The sequence below is a fragment of the Bacillus rossius genome, chromosome 7 (genome assembly GCF_032445375.1).
Source record: "Bacillus rossius redtenbacheri isolate Brsri chromosome 7, Brsri_v3, whole genome shotgun sequence".
In the NCBI taxonomy this organism is placed as follows: domain Eukaryota; kingdom Metazoa; phylum Arthropoda; class Insecta; order Phasmatodea; family Bacillidae; genus Bacillus; species Bacillus rossius.
In genome coordinates this window covers 7,760,314-7,781,307 of record NC_086335.1, presented here as the reverse complement: position 1 = coordinate 7,781,307, position 20,994 = coordinate 7,760,314, and the positions used below count along the sequence as shown (strand labels likewise).

Genomic DNA, 20,994 nt, shown 5'->3' with positions numbered 1-20,994 from the left:
ATATATATAATTATATATTATATATAAATATATATAAAATGTAAATATATAGAATAAATGAATATCGACATGCAGATTTTTAGGAGCCAGCTGCCCTGTCTGAGGGACTGAACTGTCGTTTCAGACACACATGTAGAATGGTGACAAATATTTATTATACCCTTAGTATTTAAAAACTAAACGAATAATCATAATACCACCGACATTTTTGTAACATTATTTACAAATGTCTTAATAAAATTTGTGGTACTTTTGGTCCATGTACGGTAGCATCTTCAGTAGAACCTTCTTTTTTCCTTCATTGAGTGACAGAGATTTTTCTTGCATGTCAAACTCACTTATGTCTTTAAACTTACTGTACTTTCCCTTCTGGAAGATGATTTTGTTCTCCCAATCTCCCACCTCATTGAAGCTCTGTTTTGTTTTTATCTTGGGCAGATCTACCTCAGACACTCTTATCCAGGATTTCGAAGATATCTTCAATGAACTTGTGTTTATGAAATTGTCACATGGTTTTCCAACATCAAACAAATCGCTTCTTTCCATCGGAACCACGATAAACGGTTTTTGAAGTCTTGTTGTTTTCACCATCTGATGAATTTATTCTGGCACCATACACTTACAAACCTTCTTCTTTTTTCAATCACACCAAATTTGCGATCGCAAGGCATATAAGAGGGTCCAGAGACCAATAATTTTAGGTCAATGTCTTTAAAGTGCCCTTTCACTACAAGAAAAATAAGAGCAATCAACACCATTCGGTTTTTGTTCTGCCCTGCACAGTTGTCACACCAAATTTCTAGATGACTGTTTGGTGTGAACTCTGATGTGAGCACTTTGAGCAAACAGGATGCAACTTCTTTTCCTCCTCGCCCCCCAATACCATCAAACCACATACACATGTAACTTCTTGAAGTGTTCCCTACATGTATACATAGGTTGTAATTGTACAACTGTCTCGAATAAAACATATCACTATGTGTCAAAGCAGGAGTGAACATAACTTGTTGCATGTCGATGGCTAAAACTGTCACTGAACTTGAAGGATATTGACACTGCAGAATCGAGGAAGAAAGAAGTTTCGTTGCTTTTTCTGCCTTCCATTGGTGAAGATCTCGACTAGCAGTTAAGGGAAATCTTGCTACCCCAACTGCTGACTTTATTTCTGATGTTAACTTATCACATATTCGGCAGGTATCCGTCCTTGGCCTTTTAAAACTTAACTTGGGAAATTCCCGTTTGAATACCCTACAGTAAAACCTTTCATCTATAGCTGTATTCGGATATTTTTCTTTAAATGCTTTGAACATGCGATGTATATTTAAGTCAGGGCTCAAGTATTCCTTTGAGGACTTGTGGCGAGAATAATGACTCTCTTCTCTTGGAAATGAAAGTATATGATTTTTACCTAATTAGATGTTTATCATCATGTGTAAATTTTGTTCTTCACGAAACGGGATTCTTTCCACGACCATCTTTGAATACCACATAACCTTTCTTTAAGCGTGTCAAAAGGTTTTCATTTTTCTTTTTGGTAATCATACACATCTCTATAAATGTTTTGTTGCACACCTGTATGTTTCCACCTTTTGATGGAACATTATATGTTGCGGATGTTTGTCTTCTACTTTGGGAAGCATCGTCATATTTACCGTGACACCTCCGTGATATGTTCGTCAAATTAATGCGATTCATTAGATATGTACCTTGTGCTTCTGGTGTTAAACTGCTGACGCCGCCGTCAGTGCTCCCTCTGAGAGCACAGGCCGTTATGTGTCCTCAACACCTGATCAGTGCCGTGCCTCGAACACGCCCGTACGTACAACGCAGTGCAGTGCCCCGAACGGCGTGCCGTCAGTCACGGCCTCCTACGTGTGCAAAGCGCCCGGCCGGGTGTGGCACTGCGCAGCTAAATAATCTGTTCATGCATTCGATAAAACAAGCAAAAACTAATACTTAAAAAATAACTAATAATTAATGTTAATTAAATAATCATTTTGTAAACCAATATCGTTCACAAAACTGGCCGAAATCATCTTCCCGCGCTCCGCAGTTTCCCTCGGAATTTTCCCCTTCCCTGGCCAAGGTGGACAGGGAAGTTAGGCAGTAGCCATCCAGCACTCGCCAGGGCCCGCAGCCCCGCGCACGGGGAGCATTCATCTTTCGTGCCAACCTCACCATTAACAGCAATAGGTAATTATAGTCAAACCGTTTCAACAGCTCCCCGGTCGGCCCTAACCGGCCGTACGATATTTCGTGCGGTCTTTCAATATAATGTGTGACTCGCCACCGGGTCTTTCTTGTGCTACGTAAATTAATTAGGTGACCCACCGTGGCGCCTGCGCCTCACGCTACGGAAACTCCCCACGGGGAATTAGTTCATCGGCCACGCGGGGCGTCACTGTGCCAAAGGCGAGACTAAGTTTACGGACGATTCATCAACTGGGACGTGCAACGGTCACAGACGCGATATCCCGCCGGATTCCGCCGTGCCCGTACCCAGCATAACGTGGCCCTCGCCACCACGCGGAGTAGCCGCCATTTTGTGACCACCTGAGTGGGTCACTTGAACTTGGCCCGAACCCGGGACTAGCCCTAGTGACTCTAGTGTATTGTTTTGTATTAAGTAACTTTGTATGACCAGTCGTAAACGTATTTTACGTTACGTCCCGCACAAACTTTCACGTGTGCAGAAACAGGCTTGCCGCTCACCCGAACATTCATCTCGCAACTCGCCGGTTAACTTCCCCTCTTAACGTACTAGCCGCCGGACTACCGAGTGACCGTAACGAGTACCGCCAATTGAGGGTGGTGTAGGCTGAGTGGAGGTTGACGATGATGCGGCCAGTCGCGTGGGAGTGCCATATGTGACGTAGCGAAGTGTAACGTGTGCGACGTAATAAATCAGTTAAAATTACGTGTGTGTTTTTTTCTAATACGGCATCCTGGGAGGCCATAACAGCCCGGGGAGCCCTTTGCCGACACGTCCCTGCCTGCAGCCACGAGGCCAGGAACCCCGCCCTTAAGATCAAAATTCAGCAAAACCTAATAATTTAGCGTAATTTCAAAACAGGCAGCAGGGACGGCGTCACTGCAAAACTCAAAATGAAGAATCTGAAAATCATTCGTTGTAAGAGAATGACACTTGTAGCGACATTTGCAACTGGCCTAAAACAAAAGTGTAACAATCGGTACAGTTGACTGTTACTTATATTTGAATACAGTACAGTGGAACATAAGTACAATGAATAAAACAATATTTCCCTTACACTTACCTTATCTGGTAAACGGTAATCAGTTGTCTTTCGTGCCATCTTCAAGTGAAAGGTAAACATGTAAACATACGGTATTGATATAATAGATAATGTAACAAGGACTATGTGACATAGTCTATGTCACATTAAATTTAAACAAATCTGTATCACAGATAATTAATAAAGTAGGTGAACGTGTGAATGTCATAGATACCATTATAAATACAAACAATAACTGTGGCATGGAGGTAAATGCTTGTTAGTTGTGTTATGGCACTTACCTCTTTCTCTATGCCAACTGTAATGGAGTTACCTCAGTGTCGCTTTACGACTAATTGAATACAAATAATGAAACGTCAAAGGCACTTGTTTCCTTTTCAGAGCTATTGGCCTTGTGGCTGGAAATGATTTCCTGGGTAAATGTCATTTTGGTAAAAAAAGGAACTTACCTCCTTTTCAATGACAGTGCCTCAATTGTGCGTGAAAAAGAAAATCTATATCTGGTTCTGTAAATTCTGAAGTAGAGTATAATAATTATTGCATGGCAAACGCTAGTGTGAACGAAGCTTGGCGCAGTCATAGAAAATACAAGCCACATGGTTCCACAGTTGAGGTTACTACTGTGCAAAGGTGGGAAGCCTTTTCACAGACGAAAGAGCCAGAGCCAAACGCCCGAAAGTGCATATTCGGTTTTTTTTGTTCATTGTAAATAAATATGGCGGTGTTGATAAAATGATACTAATGGTAAACTAGGTTAGGTTAGCTACATTATAAATACTTTAAAACATTGTGAACGGTTGATTTGGTTAGGATAGCTACATTAAAGATACGGGGAAAAAACACAAACTTCGGGGAACTTCGGGTTTTGGCTCTCTCGTCTGTGAAAAATGGCTTCCCGTGCTACATTCACAAAAAAAATTCATAAATAATATTATGTCAATAATTTTACTCTACGTGGGATGATGTTTGTTTTTAATAAAAGTATTTTGAGCACCTAGTTACCTTGTATTGCTATTTTTCGTAACTATGTGCCGGAAATTAGGTATTTCGACACTTTTTTTAATTGTAATTATAATTTTAAATTATTTTTGGAAATTTTATTTTTCTTTATAATTTGGTTACTATTGGGTGATTTACACTTTGTTAGGCTGGTGTAATCTCCTTAGTTAAACTTTGTGCCAGTAGACTGAGGCACATTTTCTCAGGGACCTATCTGATCTTTTGCAAATCTAAGACATCGTTGGCAGCCCGTTTGACATTTATCCCGCTTGCAGCCACGTCCCAGGCCTGTAACATTACTTCTCTTCATGACTAAAACTGCATACAGCAGCTCGGGACGAGTTGTTACCATTTCTCAGAGACGAGCTTACCATAGCCTTTCCTATCACGCATACGTCTTAGGTTCTCTCCTCGAAAGTCACGTCATGGACGCTCGTTCCCAGCATCGTTACATTTTTGTCCACCCCCTCCCCTCTCGGTTCTAAGAATTTAGCGTAGGACCATTGACCGGTCGTAAACCCCGCCAAGCGTTGGCTGGTGTCAAGGACATTTTGCCATAGAAAAAATATGTGCAAAGATGGACTACACATGACATCTAGCGGCGGACATAGAAACTTCTTTTCGTGTCACTAGCCCGTGGAGCTGACCCCCACGACATCTGGGGACAACTCTGCTAACCTCACAGCTACCTTCCCTGTAGGCCGCCAGAGTGCAGCACCAGTCTGCGGCATTAGCCCCAGGCTATAGCTAAAGTCTCGGGCGAGTCGATTCTTTTTTTATTTCAGACACTCCTCAACAGGTAGTGCTAAAATCGGCTAGTGCTACCAACTTTGAGATTTCAAAGTCAGAGTTTTTTTTTTTTTTGCGATTCCCACTCGGGGAACTGCGGAACCTTTCGGTCCGGACCCCCCAGTCTCCCCCTCCACTTTTGATTGAACATTTGCTTTTAATTACGAGACGCAGCTCTCGGCCAGACACTTCGTGTCGTGATTCCAGACGGACTGTTTGTGATAATCGGCGGATCAACGCACTGAAAGACTTCCATCCGGCCGCAACCGACTATGTAGTCGATTAGACAAGGGATGCGATCTCTTTAAATTTCTTTAAGTAGTTTAGTCCGTCTGTACAGAAATCAACTAGTATTCATTTTATTTTGAAAAATTTCTTCTTGAAATGGTAGAAATGTCCACGCCAGCCACGTATTCGCGAGCTCCAGATCCGGATTGGGGACGCCTCAGGAAATAGAAGTCAACTTCCCTGTCTGGTGATTTGCTATCCGCGACCTTTCCCCAACCCACGCTTACCTTGTGCGGGCATTCTCTGCCAAGTTTGTTAACTGTCTGTGTACTAGTTCTGATCAGTTTTGATTCGGACTGTTCGCAGACAGGGTCCAAGAGCCGGATGCCAAATTGGCATTTTCACCACTCTTCCTCAACAACACACCCGCGCCCTGGCATCATGTTCACAATGGATCTCCGGGAAGCGAAGCACTGACCTCCGGTGCTACTGTATCTATTAACCTTTTTTTTGAACTTTCTTAAATTACGCCGTCAGACGAAGTTCCTCAGATAAACATCATTTCTGAACTTTAAGAATATATACTGGGATGGGTTAAATATATTTGTACTTTTTTATTGGTTTATGTATTTTTTTAATGAAACCTTTTTGTAACCTGATTTAGGGCCGGCCCATATTTTTTTAAATATATACGTGAGAGCCTTTTAAGTACGTAATTGATATTGTATGTTAATATTTTTAAATATTTGTCATAATTTTCCTGAGTATGGAGTAATTATATTCAGACGGAATCACACCTTGTTTCTGTTCATTTCTCATAGCCTTGTGAAACCTTAAAGATCCCCAGCACAACTTAGAAAAAGTATAAAAATTCCCTATTTATATGTTATTCTGCATAATCATCCTAGTCATACACATACCACATAGGAACACATTAACAGAACAATTAAAACTTTACATTTAAAATTAATTTAAAATGCATTGAATAATTCTCTTGTGAAAAAAATATATTGTAGGAACATTTGAACTGTTAGAGCCCGTCTACAATAGTCCGAACCTGTGCGTGGTCCGTGTCCTTATCCGAATGTGAGTGACGTCATTGTCTCACCTAAAACTGCCCTGTCCAAAATTGCGATGTCCGATGTCCGAATGTATTGATTTATAAAGTTGTCACCAGAGCGCAGTAAATGTGCCAAACCAAATGTTTTTGTTTATTGTTTTGATGCTTTGTAGTTTGAGATCGAACTTATGAAAGTTGTGGGAGTTCAATATTATATATTTATTCAGTAAGGCAAAGTGGCAAATGTCAATGCTAAAAAATGAACTCATATCACGTTTCAAACGGGAACCGGAAATTCAAATATTGTGACTGTTTTGTTCTTTTTCTGTGTCCGAAGTACACAGGTTGGGACAAAAAGTTCAAATTGACGAACGTCTTCGGACCAGGTAGGTTCGAACCTTCACCCACTTGACACATGACGCCAGAGGGTCACGTGGACCAATCAGCGACGAGTGTCCTTAGGACACAGTTCAGGACATTGCTATTGTAGACGGGCCTTTAATGTCTCATTCCCATCGTAACTATTTTTTATTTAATCGTAATTTTTTTTGGGTACAGTTGAAATTGTATGAAGTTGACGTCGTCCGGCCGAAGGCCACCCTAAAGCCCGACCTGCAACCGCCAGTATCCGACCCCGCTAATGGAACGCGCCCCTAGCCATGGCCCACCCGAGTCAGACGAGCGCCGCGGAACTTAGGTATTATCAACACCCTTAACTGAATCGGCAAGACAAACCGAGTCATATGCATGATAAATTCACTACACTTTAATGAATACGCCACTTTGAATGAACAACACCGTGCAACACAAGTGCGATGTAGGAGTGCCCGGGTCACTCACGTGTAGTTTTTTACTAAAACAGCTGTGAGTGCTCCCCTTGCGGCCTTCAGCCTGATTTCAATAGTGTAATATGTGACAACTCAAACCGCCCCAAATTAGCATTTATCATTAGCTACTGGAGCAGTCATCAAGCGACGAACAGTCTCCAGTGTGACTCTGATAATTCAAACTTATTTTATACAAATTTGTTAAATGTCATTTCTAAAACATATAGATATATTAAGTTAATCATTAAGTTTTATTGTGTGAATTTAGAGCCACTTACATTTTGTTATTAATATAGTTTTTTACGAATAACGGAACTTTAGAAACTCTGGCGCGATAGGGAGCTCACCCCTCCCCTCGCGCCAGGGCCAGACGCCAGTACAGCACGACTCACGGACCAGAACGGACGCACGTCCCACAGGGAGCCATTATCTCTTTGTCTCCACTGAACTTCCATCTGGTAACTATAGTCAAACCCCGAAACCTTTTTTAACTACTCCCCGTGTGCGCCCGGTCCTTTTCCGGTGTAGGGCCTAACCCAGCTACGTAAACTTAACACGCCCCGCACAACGCATTACGTGGGGCCGTGCAATGTACGGTATGGGCCGACTCCCGCCATACCAGACTTTTAATTAATCGCCGAGTGCACAGGCACTGGCTACATCTAATCGTAGACTTACTTAATTTAATAGCGAGCCGCAGTCCACACAGGTGGGCCCGCGCGTCGCCATTCACAAATTACGGGATTAGCCGACTCTAATCAAACTCTCTCCCTCAACCTCGACTGGCATGAGGACGTAACTTTAGTGACGGCACGTCAGAGCGCCTGGTGTATAATTGACAGTGTACTTTATGTAGGGAAATCGTGTGACTGTAATTGCAGTGTAATTTGCCAGCGTAATTAAACGTCCACTCCGCACACTCCGTGCGCGACGTGTAAGCGACAGTGCAAAACCGTGTACGTTATTTCTGAACCTCACCAACCCAGTTAGGGATCAGCGTCCTATGCTGTGCAGGGCCAGTGGGGCAACAAGCATTAGGGATCCCTAACATCATCACCACCGCCGCCGTTCCTAGTGGACCACGCAGGGGCCTTCGGACCTCACGACCCTCCATTGTGGCTAACCACTGCGTTAGCCTGGCGCCCTCCCGGACACGTTTCCCCACAAGAAAACAACTCTCCCACTAGGAACACTGCCGAGTCTCGAACACGAGAACCCGGGCGACGGCAAAGTTAATGTAAATATATGTATTAAATATAATATTGCTATTGTAAAAATGGACATCTTGTTTCATACTATTATCTCATGTGAAAATCCAAGTATCTATGTTTTATTATATTTTTTAATTCTTATTTTTCTTCTTTTAATGTTTTTAAAGTAACAAATATTTTTCCTTTATGATTTAATATTGAAGTGGTGTCCGATTAAAAGTTTTATTACTAACCATAGAGGTTACTGTCACCTCAGCTGCCTCTGCTGGAGTTTGTGTGGAGCCGCATGCCCGGAGTGCCAACTAGTGATAACAAGCATGCACTAGAACATGGAAGGTCTCAAGGAAAGTCCGTGGCCACATGGCCAGAGGCAGTAGCTGAATAGGAGGACAGGGATTCCCCAAGGTGTCAGCCTATCAAGATGCCATAACTTATGAATAAAAGAATGTTGATGGATCACTAGATTCAAGGTACAATCCTCTGACACAGCTCACCGTGTGCTGGAAGCTCGACGATACACACTACTTGTCGCCTGCTGGCATACACAGATTATTGAACACTACCATAATGTGAATTGTAAACGTAAGGACGATAGGGTGAATGGCAGCTCGCTAACGGCCCAATGATGACGATGCTATGGGCACAATGTTTGAATTCCTAGCTTACAGAAACTGTGTAATCATGTATAGCGTCCGTAACAACGTTAAGACGCTCTGTTTGCTAATGCACACTCCAGTAGCCCGATAAGTTACCAGGTTAGAAACTATTTCACTGTTATTATACATAACACTTTTCGCAGGAAGTTCCACATGAATTACAGTGGCAATTAAAATCGATGCTGGGCTGAAGCACGGGCAGACGACCCCTGTAGCACGAGTCTCAAAGTATGGTACATAACCCGAGATACTTATTCGTTGGCGTGCCCGTTACGCCCGGAGACGACCATGCATAGACAGAGCTGGAGCACCTTATAGCTGAATTCAAACTTAGTTGAGGCCTAGCCCATAGAACAGATGAAAACGAATTCGGAATTCATAGACTATGGAGACTACCTTAATGCTCGCCCAGGTGATGATAATTCCGTAGTGCGCGGATGCATCCTGCCTCCATGCCAGCAGGAGACCAATTGCAAGCCCCTAGCAGCATCAAGCCACTAGAGGTCGCTTTCGCACACAAAAGGGTGTAAAGCATGGAGATGTGTTAAACTATGTGTAGGAATGTAAGCGCACAGGAAATAGTGATGATTAATTAAATTGTCTTCCTGCCATTCTCTGTCATTGTTAAGAGTGATGGGTGGTTGCTGAGGGCGCCAACTAGCCTATGAATGAACGATGTGGCCAGTTCGCAGGTATATCATGACTCTTCTCCAGGCATGACATCGCCACATGGCTGACAGAGAGCAGGAATAAAATGGGCAGAGGAACCCCCATCCCCCTAGGATGATGTAGACACCAAGGACACTTCAATAACTATGGAAGTCAGATTTACTACAAATCTGGTATGACTGCTTTTATTGACACACATTTCACTGTACACACGCTACCCACGAAATGGTCTGTCGTAGATGTACGGCTGTAGCTTGAAAAGGCATGGGGGTAATCACAGGGCTGTGATAGAGGTTATTTAATTGGTGATAAAGAATTTGAGTGCCTTCTTGCCGTAAGTCCTAGACTGGCGTGGTGCTGGCACCTACCATGCACTGCCATGAATCGGAAACTTTGAGGCCTAGCGAAGTCAATCACTTGTAACCAGTCCAACTGTTTACAGTTATATGATTATTATTTTTTTATTATTCTTGTAACATTAATTGTATATTCCAGGAGCGAATATTATGTATTTAATTATTTTATTGTAATGAGGACAACCAAGGTATAACAGATATGACACATCTTATTGCCATAGACAACACACTTTTAACTTCAGGGTCTTCTAAGAATTATTCTTTGGAAACTTTATTCATTTGGTCTTAGTTCGATGCTCTTACACTCTAACATCCAAGTTTTTATTTCACTATGCAGCTTATTCTGTTTTGCTGATAGCTATAGCTCCTTGGTTGCTAGGGATTGAAAGTAAATAGTTATAAGGAGGAAGAAGAGAGACGCCATCACCATCTTGCAGCGGGAAGACGTTTCTCGGGCTGGGGAAAACCAAAGCCTTGGTTGCCGCCCGAGAAATAGAAGATTCGCGTCATCCGCGATCGTGTACTATTCAGAATTCTCCGCTCTACGAGTTGAGAGAATTGTATCTGGACTAAATAAGTCCTAGATAGGGAGTATCGGCGACTTCGAGTGCCAACTTCCGCGTCGGTCCCGTTTTCGTCCCGTAGTGGTTCCAGACATCTGAGGGCAACGCCAGCTGCGATCAGCCACGACGATTGTTGAGACCGATCCAGATTAAACCAGACTTTCTAGGACGAGAGGGAAGTCGAGTCTTCAGCAGATACCCGGCTACCTCAGAGCTTCTGTAGTTCGCCAATTACAGATTACAGCATCCAGTGTTCCAGTGTAGCAGCAGACCACCTGGAGGTCCTGTGAAGAGAGCCTCAAGCCTCCGACAACGTACAGCTAGACCCGGCATGGTATTCAATGTGTTCCAGTGACGTAATTTGCATCTAATTACCGACACCTAGGTTTGACACCTTGGTTGTTCTCGCTTGATCACATGTTAATAGTAACTTCACACCCATATTCAAGAACCTATTAAAATCATATGTTTTTCATTTATTATTATTTCATTTATATGCAAATTTCCACTATTCACACAATAATACCAAATTTCCTTTTAATAATTACTCTCTGGACAGTTACACAGGGCAGTGACGTGCTAGCTGGACTATCAGTCTGGGCAGACCATCCAGTAGCAGCGTTCCTGGTATTTACTGCGACGAGTGTAGGCGCCAAGAATCCCATGAGAACACGTCAATAATTAGAAAGAGTTGAATACCATATATTATAGAGCAAGCTTATTTTATTACAGTGGCTACCACAACTAGGGGCCAGCAACAGCATAAAGTTTTAGTTACACACTTGCCGTCGTCCGGGGTCTCGGGCTCGAGTCCCGGTGTGGCTCCTAGTGGGAAAAGGCGGTTCTTGATATGTATTGTCCGGGTGGGCGCCAGACTAGCTCCGTTCTAGTCGTGAATTTGGGGTTGTGGATGTATGTGCCCCTGCGTGGCCCACTAGGGCCGGCGGCGGTGTTGCGTGAGATGGTGTTTAAATAAGAGACGTGGAGTTGAGGTGACGGTGTCGTACCTTTTATTCAGAGGAGTGAGTCGTACACAATACAACACTCTACAGAGGTCCCCGGGGGGGGGTTTTACTCGTTATTCCGTGGCGCCGTATTGTTTGTGTTCCGCGTTACGTGGGCCTCGGACGCTGTTACGTCTCATACGTCTCACTGGTTACACGGGTAACGTAATTTCGTAACACAAAGGCGGGACACAAAATACACTGAATTAAGGGGGTGAGCACAAGTTACGTGGCACTCGTTACTCGGGTAACGTAAGTTAGCAATACAAAGTACGGGACACAAAAATACACTGAATTAAGGGGGCGCGCACAAATTACGTGGCACTCGTTACTCGGGTAACGTAGGTTAGCAATACAAAATACTGGACACAAAAATACACTGAATTAAGGGGGCGGACGGTTGGAGACGGCCAATCCCGTATGCGAATGTCTCTGCGCGGGTGTTGTGCCCACTGTGGTAAAACACGCACCGCAATTAAGTTTGTCCAAGTTCCCTTGCGGGTTTGTGGTCAGCGCCGTGCGCGTGACCTTAAGTAAAGTTCTGTAATTTGCGGGAGACGGCTTGTGCCGTATACTGAAGATCAGCCCCGCTGACCAAGTGTGGTGCGGGGTGTCTTTAAATTGATGCGGTCGGATTAGGTCCTGGACCGAAAAGAGGGACCGGGTACTCACGGAGAGGTTACGTAAAAAAAGGGGTTCTGTTAATTAGTGACTATATTTACCGGACGTTACTTTCGATGAAGACAAAGGATGTTGCCTCTCCGTGGGACGTAGGTCCGCCCCGGTCCGTGAGCTGCGCTGAACTGCCGAACTGGCATGGCGTCCGAGGGAGGCTCGGCCTCTCTCGCGCCAGGCGTGACCTCATTACGCTAGACTCCAAACGGGTGTGTCTGGAAGAGACTTTATTGTCGCTAAAATCCTAATTTAATGTTCCAGGAGGAATGGGTACGGTTCTTCTCTTGTCTACTCAGGTTTTCGCGGGTTTGCTTTTAATCGCTGTTCGGCTCGCCTGACTCGGGTGGGCCATGGCCAGGGGTGTGTTCCGTTAGCGGGAGCGTATACTGGCGGGTGCAGGTCGGGCTCTGGGGTGGTCGTCGGCCAGACGACGTCACACTTGTTACACGAATGACACACACTCAAATAAAAAAAAACAGCTGAATTCCTAACACTCCATTAACATGGCTTAATACATAACAATAACATAACAAAACCATACATGCACGATGGCCGATGGCTACTTTAATGGTAGCACACCACATGGACACACGAAACCTTAATAACACAACTTAGAGCATGTGAAGTTGCTTATGCAGAATGCATTTTTTAATGTCAGTGATGTTGGCGAAACATTAGTTGATGCTGGGTTGGTTATGGTTGGGATTTGAATGGATGGGGGGGGGGGGGGGTTATCCGCGATATTCCAGTGAGAGTTAGCTTCCAGTGCAATATGCTGTGTGCAAAAAGATTATTTTACACCACATTGTCGGCATGGCTGTGCTAACGCAAAAGTTTGTTATTGATTATAAAAGCCAACGCCTTCTCCTGCCCTGTGTCGCGAGTGCGCCGAACAGTGTAGTGCGGTGCGGCTAGAACAAGGGGGCGGGGAAATTCGCGCGCCAGGGGGACAAACAGTAAAAGATGAACTTTCTTTGGAAAGGATGGACGCTGTATTCACAGCGGGACAAATATTTTAAATATTCTTTATTAATCTCATTTTATTGTACATATTTATTTTTATCATTGAAGTGTTTATGTTTTGTACTATTATCAATATTCACTGGGTGACTACATCACACCCGTCTGCGACACGTAAAGGTCGGCGTGGGACGCGGGGAGGGGGAAGGATGAGCCACCGCGCGCCGCGCCGGAGCGCGAGGGAGTCAGTCGTCGCCGGGTGGGCACGAGAAGCAGTCACTTGGCGAGAGGCAGTCGTGCCTCGAGACGGTCGCTGAGCAGTGAGCCAACGACTCAGTAAGTGGACGTCGGCGTCGCGAAGCGAGCATAATGGCAGCATACAGTCATAGCACGAGTCTCATCTTGTTCGTATTCATGTGGCGAGGACTAGGGGAATTTGCGTTTGTACATAGTATCTTGTGGGGTATTTACGTTTGTACATAATAGCTTGTAGCATAGTGTGTCAGTGTTGCGCCACACTTCCGGATGTCGCCGAACTATATGGCATAGCGCTAGAAGGCACCAGTAGTGCGAGGCCTGTTCAGTGTGTATATGGGTGTCTCGGATTGGAGTATCCACATTTGTACATAGTGGTTTGCAATCTAGTGTGCGTATCGTGCCGCATATCCGGACATTGCGGGGACACGCGACGTAGATTCATTGAAACCAGAGGGGCGTTAGGACATGTATTGCACACAGGGACCCCCCAACGTAACACAGGCCTAAACTCGTATGTAGTACAGTGCAGACTATCCTGAAAGTAATGCCAAGTATCCGGTCAGGAGAAGAACTCTGGTGTTGCCGTGCGTGAAACAAGACTGTCGCAGGTGGGGGTGGGACAGCCCCATGTACAGGGTCCTGTGTTAATAAACCGGGTGTTCGTCACAGACTGGTGGTGAATAATTATATGTCTGAGCTTGACCCTCCTTGGCCACACTGGCCGAACCCCACTCTACCCAGGATAACTGAGCAGCCGGGCGTCGAACCATGAGGGAGGGCTAGCGGGACGACGACAGTTCTAAATGCATGAACTTAATAATGAGCGAATACAGTTATGTACCAGTTCGACTGTCGCATGGATGGCAATCGGTGCTGGTTTGTGATTCTGCACCACACTGCACTTCACCTGCTCGCAGAATTATCTTGATCGCGTGTTTACCTGTGAGGCAGCCAGATGGAATAATGGCTTGTGCGAGCAGAGGTAGCACTGATGGGTTTCATCAAAATAAAATAGACAATATTGATTACATATGGTTTTTCCAATTTGAAGCCCTTCCGTCCGCTGCCAGCGTGGAAAGACCCCGTCCCCGACACTCTGTGGGCGGTCAAATGTAAATAAACCACAGTAGAAAAATTACAGCAAATATGAAAAACTGTTCGCGCATCTATCGGCGTGCACGATGGCCCCGCCCATCGTTGAAGTGTCGGGCAAAAAACACAATAAATAAGGTGTATAAATAGAATTATACCAGACCTCAAGGGATGAGCTTTTGAAATGCATAATTTTTCAGAAATCCTCAAATTCATCATATTTATTAGGATGCTTACCGTGCACAATACATAATACCTATCAGGATATGATATGTGTTCAACAGCCAATATATATATATATATATATATATATATATATATATATATATATATATAAAACCAGAAAATATTTTATAAAGACAAATTATAAAACAAATATCTATAAAAATTAATATATTGTCACGTGGCACCTAGCCGGTGCCACCACCATTTCTGTCACGATCCACCTTCAGAGGGGGGGGCGAGAATCGTAGCTCTTTACATAGAAACAACTCGCTTGGCATCAACTAGTCTTAACTTCATAAAATACTTTACTGTACCTAGGATCATAGGTTCGTCATCCCGTACAGGATGTCTGGTGAGAGCTGAACTAAGGAGATTTTGCAAAATAACATAATACTTAATTAAAATTATTTTATTCTTAAAGTCAAATACTCAACATCATTTTAAAGAACATTTAAATAGCGGGATTACAATTTAAAACAATAATCTCTTTACTTCCTTAACGATTGAACGACCTTACAAGAGAGAGAATGAGAGAACTTCACTAAACACTTCCCTAGTCCTTCCGAATACCTCAAATCATAATTAATACTTAAAATTAAAACAAAGATAAGTCCATACTCACATTTTCCGAAAAGCCTTTCTTGATCGATTACTTTAAAAAAATAACGTAGGGGCCTCTCCTGCCCTTGAAATCCCGAACGAACATTACATTTTAAAAACTATGACGCGTGACCCCTGACGAGGGCCATAGCCTCCGCCCGAAAGCTTGACGACTACATTATGACCTAACTTAAATTAAACGACTCGTGGCCTCTGGCGTCGGCCATAGCTTCCGCCCGAAAGCTTGAATTCCTACATCACGAACGAACTAACAACTCGTGACCACAGGTGAGACGCATAGCCTCCGCCTGAGTGAGCCTGAATTCCTACATCACGAACGAACTAACAACTCGTGACCACAGGTGAGACGCATAGCCTCCGCCTGAGTGAGCCCCGAGTCACCACTCACTTGCGCTTAAATTCGCGCGCCCTGCCGCGCCTACCATAACAAAAGCTCGTTATTGAAGTCAAATTTACTAAACAACTAACTAGAACATCTGGGAAGACTACCCCCCCTCTACCCCAATGTGCAGGCCACACCGCGCGGCTTGTTACGACAGCGCGCCCCAGTAACTGCGGCCCGTGGCTGCGCCAGCGCGCGGCCAAACAAACAAACAAAATTCTGCAAGCCCGCAGCGCGCCGCGCCGCCCCGTGCCCCAATTACATGGTCACGCCACTTGCGCTGACGAGTGAACAGAGCAGCCAGCCCAGAGTCCCGTCAGTAAAGTCCCTAAATTTGATTTCAACAACCCTGCAAAATTTCAACCCGCGACATAACCCTCCCCTCACAGAGCTCGAGCCCCATCGAGCTACCTCAAAATTACAAATTGTCTTTTTCCATTAAACCATAACTATAAATTCCTCATTTCACAAAAATAATAATTTTCTTAGTTCCTTGCTGTCTGAACATACATCTAGATTCTGCATAAGATTTATTTTAAAACAACAAGTATTCATAAAATTAAATGTAAAACTTTTATCTGGTTTGTTCTCACAGGAACCTTCAGAGGCTCGAGTTCTCAATTCTAAAAAAATTGTTCTGTTAGTGAAGCTCTCTTTACAAATTAAATTACTGTTCTTAGTTTCTCAGTATTCGTTAAACAATGTGCAAATTCTTGATAATTATTATTTTTTTTTTTTCAGTTTCCGTTTATTACCATACTTCTTTCGTTCTTCAAAAAAAATTAAGTGTCCTTACAGTGTTTCAATTAATTAAACTCTTATCTCGTGAAGGTTGGTACAACTCCTCGAAGTCAGTGTTGTCGAGAAGAGTAGCTCCCTGGGCTGGCCATCAGCAAACACCACTCAACTCCAACAGCTACTGGACTGGCTTCCAGGGCAGCTCACAACTTCTCCCCACATCTGCTTCGGAGTTGTGCCATCCTCATCACGAACAGATTACAATTCTGAAACATCATCAACAGGCATTACCATCACGCCTGACAAATACAAAACTAACTACTAAACTGCAATCGATGGGCAAGGATGTAAACACACAAAAAAAATAAAATTAATTAATTCAACTGCTAACATAAAGTATCCCACCCTTAGCATAATCTAATCAGGCAAATAATTTGATAGGAAAAACTTAAGGAAGGGAAACATGACCTCCAATGATTTTCCCTACCTCTTGAGTCTTGATCTTCTCTATACAGCAAATAGTCCCCACGAAGTAACTGGGTTGAAGGTCAGTTCACATGACCCACCCATAACCTCTTCTACTCTTCTTTTCTTCTGGGGGCAACCACAATGCCCACCAATCTCTCTCCATGGTGCCGAACCAGCTATCCCATGAGAGTAAACAACGTAGTCAATAGAAGCGCAGAGGGGAAACACCAATCTCTGGCTTGTCGAGTCATAAAACTGCTTTATCTTCTTCTTCTTCTGAGTAAAAATATCTGACTAACCTTGCTTCTATTCTTCCAAACAGTAAAAGTTCATCAGGTATCTTCATAAAAAAACATTCTAACTAATAATAAGTCTTCTTTTTCTTCTTTTTTTTTTCTGTTAGATGTAATAGAAGGCCATGTTAGGGAGGTTATAGGGAAAAAGAGTGGCCAATTCCCACCCCATCACCCACCTAGATCATGACTAATTAACTTTTAAACTTTCTATTTCAAACAAATAAAAAAAAAACATTTTTATTCAAATTTTTAAATTATAGCTACTTTTCCTTCATAACCTCAAAAGCAAATCAATAATTCTAAATGAAATTGTGATTTACTGCATCCTTGTTCCATCCGATCTGTTTGTTTATAACCTTTCTTGTAAAGTATAAAATTTTCAAACATTACTAATTCAAAAAAAAATTAAATTCTGGTGTCCTTTGAGTTACAATTAAATTTACTATTTCTTAGCTTGAAATAATTTAAGTTTTCAAAACTATTTCATTGTCTAATTCACAACACCTAAAAATCAACTCAAAACAACAAATCATCAAAATCAATAAGATCATCTGACCTACCTATCAGTACTGTGAACTTGAACTGTTCGTACACATTTATAATAAGCTATTGTATTTAAATTCCAACCTAAATAAGGTTTTAAAAAAAACTACTAATCCCTCTGTAAATTAAGAAAATTAACTTTAAAAATTAAACTTAAGGTATTAGTTCTTTTTGACAGCTACCACAACTCACTAGTTCCATTACATTACTATAACCTAAAAAGTTCTGTAAATAATGTTTATAACAAAAAAAACTCCAGTTACTGTCTTCCATAAAAAAAAATAAAACTTTACATGACCTTATTAATCTCCACTTGTAAGTCCATGGCTGCCAGCTTTCTCTTCTCTTGAATCTTCAGTCTTGGCTCTTGTTTCAGTGATCTTGTATCTTGTCTCTCGAACTCTTGTCATCTTGTAAACTGGACTGCTGCTCAGCTCATCTTAAGGAATCTGTAACAGTTTCAAAAATACATGTTAATTTAAATTACATAATTCCTGTTCTTTAGTCCTAAAAAAAAAATTGTATTATTAGTACACATTACCCTGAAACAACATTATTATTCATTGTTTATTACTTAAAAAAAATGCTTTACCATAAAATCCTTTTTTGTTCTTTTCATTAGGCCTATTTATTTTCCTTCTTCTTAATTAAATTCTGCTTCAAATGTTAATCCTAACTTAAGACCTACCATCTATTTATTATTCATTACCTACATTATTTATGTTACCCTAAAATTCCCATAAGTTTCTAATACTTCCTATCAAAGACATTCTCTCTAAAAAAAATTTACTTGTGACTCTTAACTTAACAAACTTAAAAAAAACTTTTACACTAGACTTAACTTATTATTCATTCTTAGTTACTAAATTTCTATATGTAAACTTTAGTACTTACAAACAAAAACTGCCTATTTCTCTCTACCTCTTAATCTCTTTCAATTATTACAATAATAATGTTACCTTGCATCTTTAAACTTTCTTCTTTTCAATTAAATTAGACATCTCATAACAATAAAAATTCTGCCTATACTCTTCTTATGGGTGTACAAACCAACAACAAAATTTCAAATTCTCAAGTTTCCTTATATTTAAATTATGCAATACAAATAACCTCTGTGGTGCCTGTACCCTTTTAGGCCTACCACCTTCTCCTCTCACATCATGACAACTCTTATTCCTCGGGGTCTGTATTCACTGTTACAAATCAAATATCTCAAAAAAATTAAAAACAAATTTATTATTTTAAGAAAACAAAAATTTACATTGACTTTACTATGGAGCCTGGAAATCTCAATGTCCCACAGCAGCTAACATGACTAAATCCCATGGAACCCCAGGTTTACATAACCTGTGCCCAAAAATTTAAGCATACCAGGCTTTCCCTGCACTGGTTTTACAGCATCACACACTATTTAGGGCCCCTGATCTGCCATCAGTCCCAAGGAGTTTTCCCACAACCCCTCTCTACACAAGCGCCTACCGCATTCCTCTCAATTGGCTATCGGTTTTACGGCATTCTTTTGAGATCCGACCATCAAGTTAGGGCTAATCGAACACTAAACCTCCATACTTCCAAACTAATGTAAATCAATTAAATTTTCTCTGTAATTTCTTAAAATCCAAATAAAAATTATTCAAACATGCCAAAGAAACTTAAAAAAACTTCATAACCTTATCTTCAAACCATTAAAATAAAAATAAATAGATTACTCTGTCTCCTTAATAACTGTAAACTGTCAACCAAATATCATGTCGTAAACTTAACTCTGCTTACTGACTCTAAATCATAAAATCTCATTCTTCCTAATTAATAAACAACCGATTTCCTTGAAATCTCACTGTATCTCTCAAACTCCACTGGCTGAATATCTCAATAAATTCAAAAACAAGTATCTAAACTCTTAAAGAAACTCCTCCCCAATTATTCAAACTTACTTCACATTATTTTATTTCATTACTTAAAACACCTTACTCAAAAAAAATTAATTAATTCCCTTCCATTATTATTTGACCAGAAAAAACTTTCTCATTAATTAATTTATTAAAATTCAATTTCACATTAGGCAAGTACACTAACTCTCTACAGCAATGTTTCTCATTTCCCTTCTTCCTAACTTTTTACACATTCTCTAACTTAACCCAGGGAATTTACCTCACAAAATAACCAAAAATTTCACTGTAGTGCCTATCTGCTATAGGCCCACTACACACCAGGGGACTCTAACCCCACCAACATACTTCATTGAAATGGTGCCCTATCCCATACAGGATAGCCACTTCGGTACTACCTTGAGGAACTCCTGCCCCAAACTACTCACAACTCTCAGGGGTTCTCCTGACCCTTAATTCCGTAGTCAGCCCATCTCCTATGGTCTGCGCTACAATTCCCTTTCTTCCCAGGGGCACAACGCCTCACCTTAGGGTCCCTCGCCCTAATGAAAACATTAATTTTGTCTCTCTGTTCTTTTGGAGTAAATTCCCTCTACACACAAAATCTAGCCTTCCCAGTTTTCTCAATGCTTATCGATTTTATAGTGTACCTCCTTAATAATGTTTACAAATCCCAAAAAAATATTTTTAAAACCGAGGTAGAATTTAACTAACAAAAACATAAACAACTTACAACGAAACACTTCTAGCCTATACATCATACCCTTCTTAAAATAAATTACTTACATACTGAAAGTTCCTCTTCTCCTAAAACACACTTAAATTTAAATTTATTTAACCAATAGTCTATTTTCTTATCGCTAAGTTACCGTACAGCTGATCAAAACAAGGTCACGGCCTGTCCACGTCTCCGTATGAGCCCGTGACGTCACCGAATTCCATCAGGTGCGCCAACCCTCGCTTGCGGTTCCTCCGTTCTCCGCTAGGTCTCAGCACCTCCCCGTCACGTGTTCACTCTGCCACGTCCACTGACGTGTCGTTCTGAAACAACTCTCAACATTTTTCTAATTAAAACAAAACATCACTATAAATTCTATAACTCTCTTTTACATAAACTCTCGTTTTCTCTTTAATTCCTTTCTAACGTTTATCCTTCCCTCGACTGATTTAATTCGTACGTCTCGTCTCCTACGCGCACGAAAACAAAACAAACTTCTCTTGAAAATAATTC

At 41.9% G+C, this 20,994-nt stretch overlaps 1 long non-coding RNA gene across 1 annotated transcript; it reads right to left on the bottom strand.

Moving 5' to 3' along the window:
* Positions 1 to 16,555: 16,555 nt before the first annotated feature.
* LOC134533667 (uncharacterized) lies at positions 16,556 to 20,692 on the bottom strand. Its single transcript, XR_010075358.1, has 2 exons — positions 20,550 to 20,692; positions 16,556 to 18,323 (listed from the first exon to the last, which is right to left on the bottom strand). It is a non-coding gene; the product is annotated as an uncharacterized LOC134533667 (long non-coding RNA).
* Between the last annotated feature and the right edge of the window lie 302 nt (positions 20,693 to 20,994).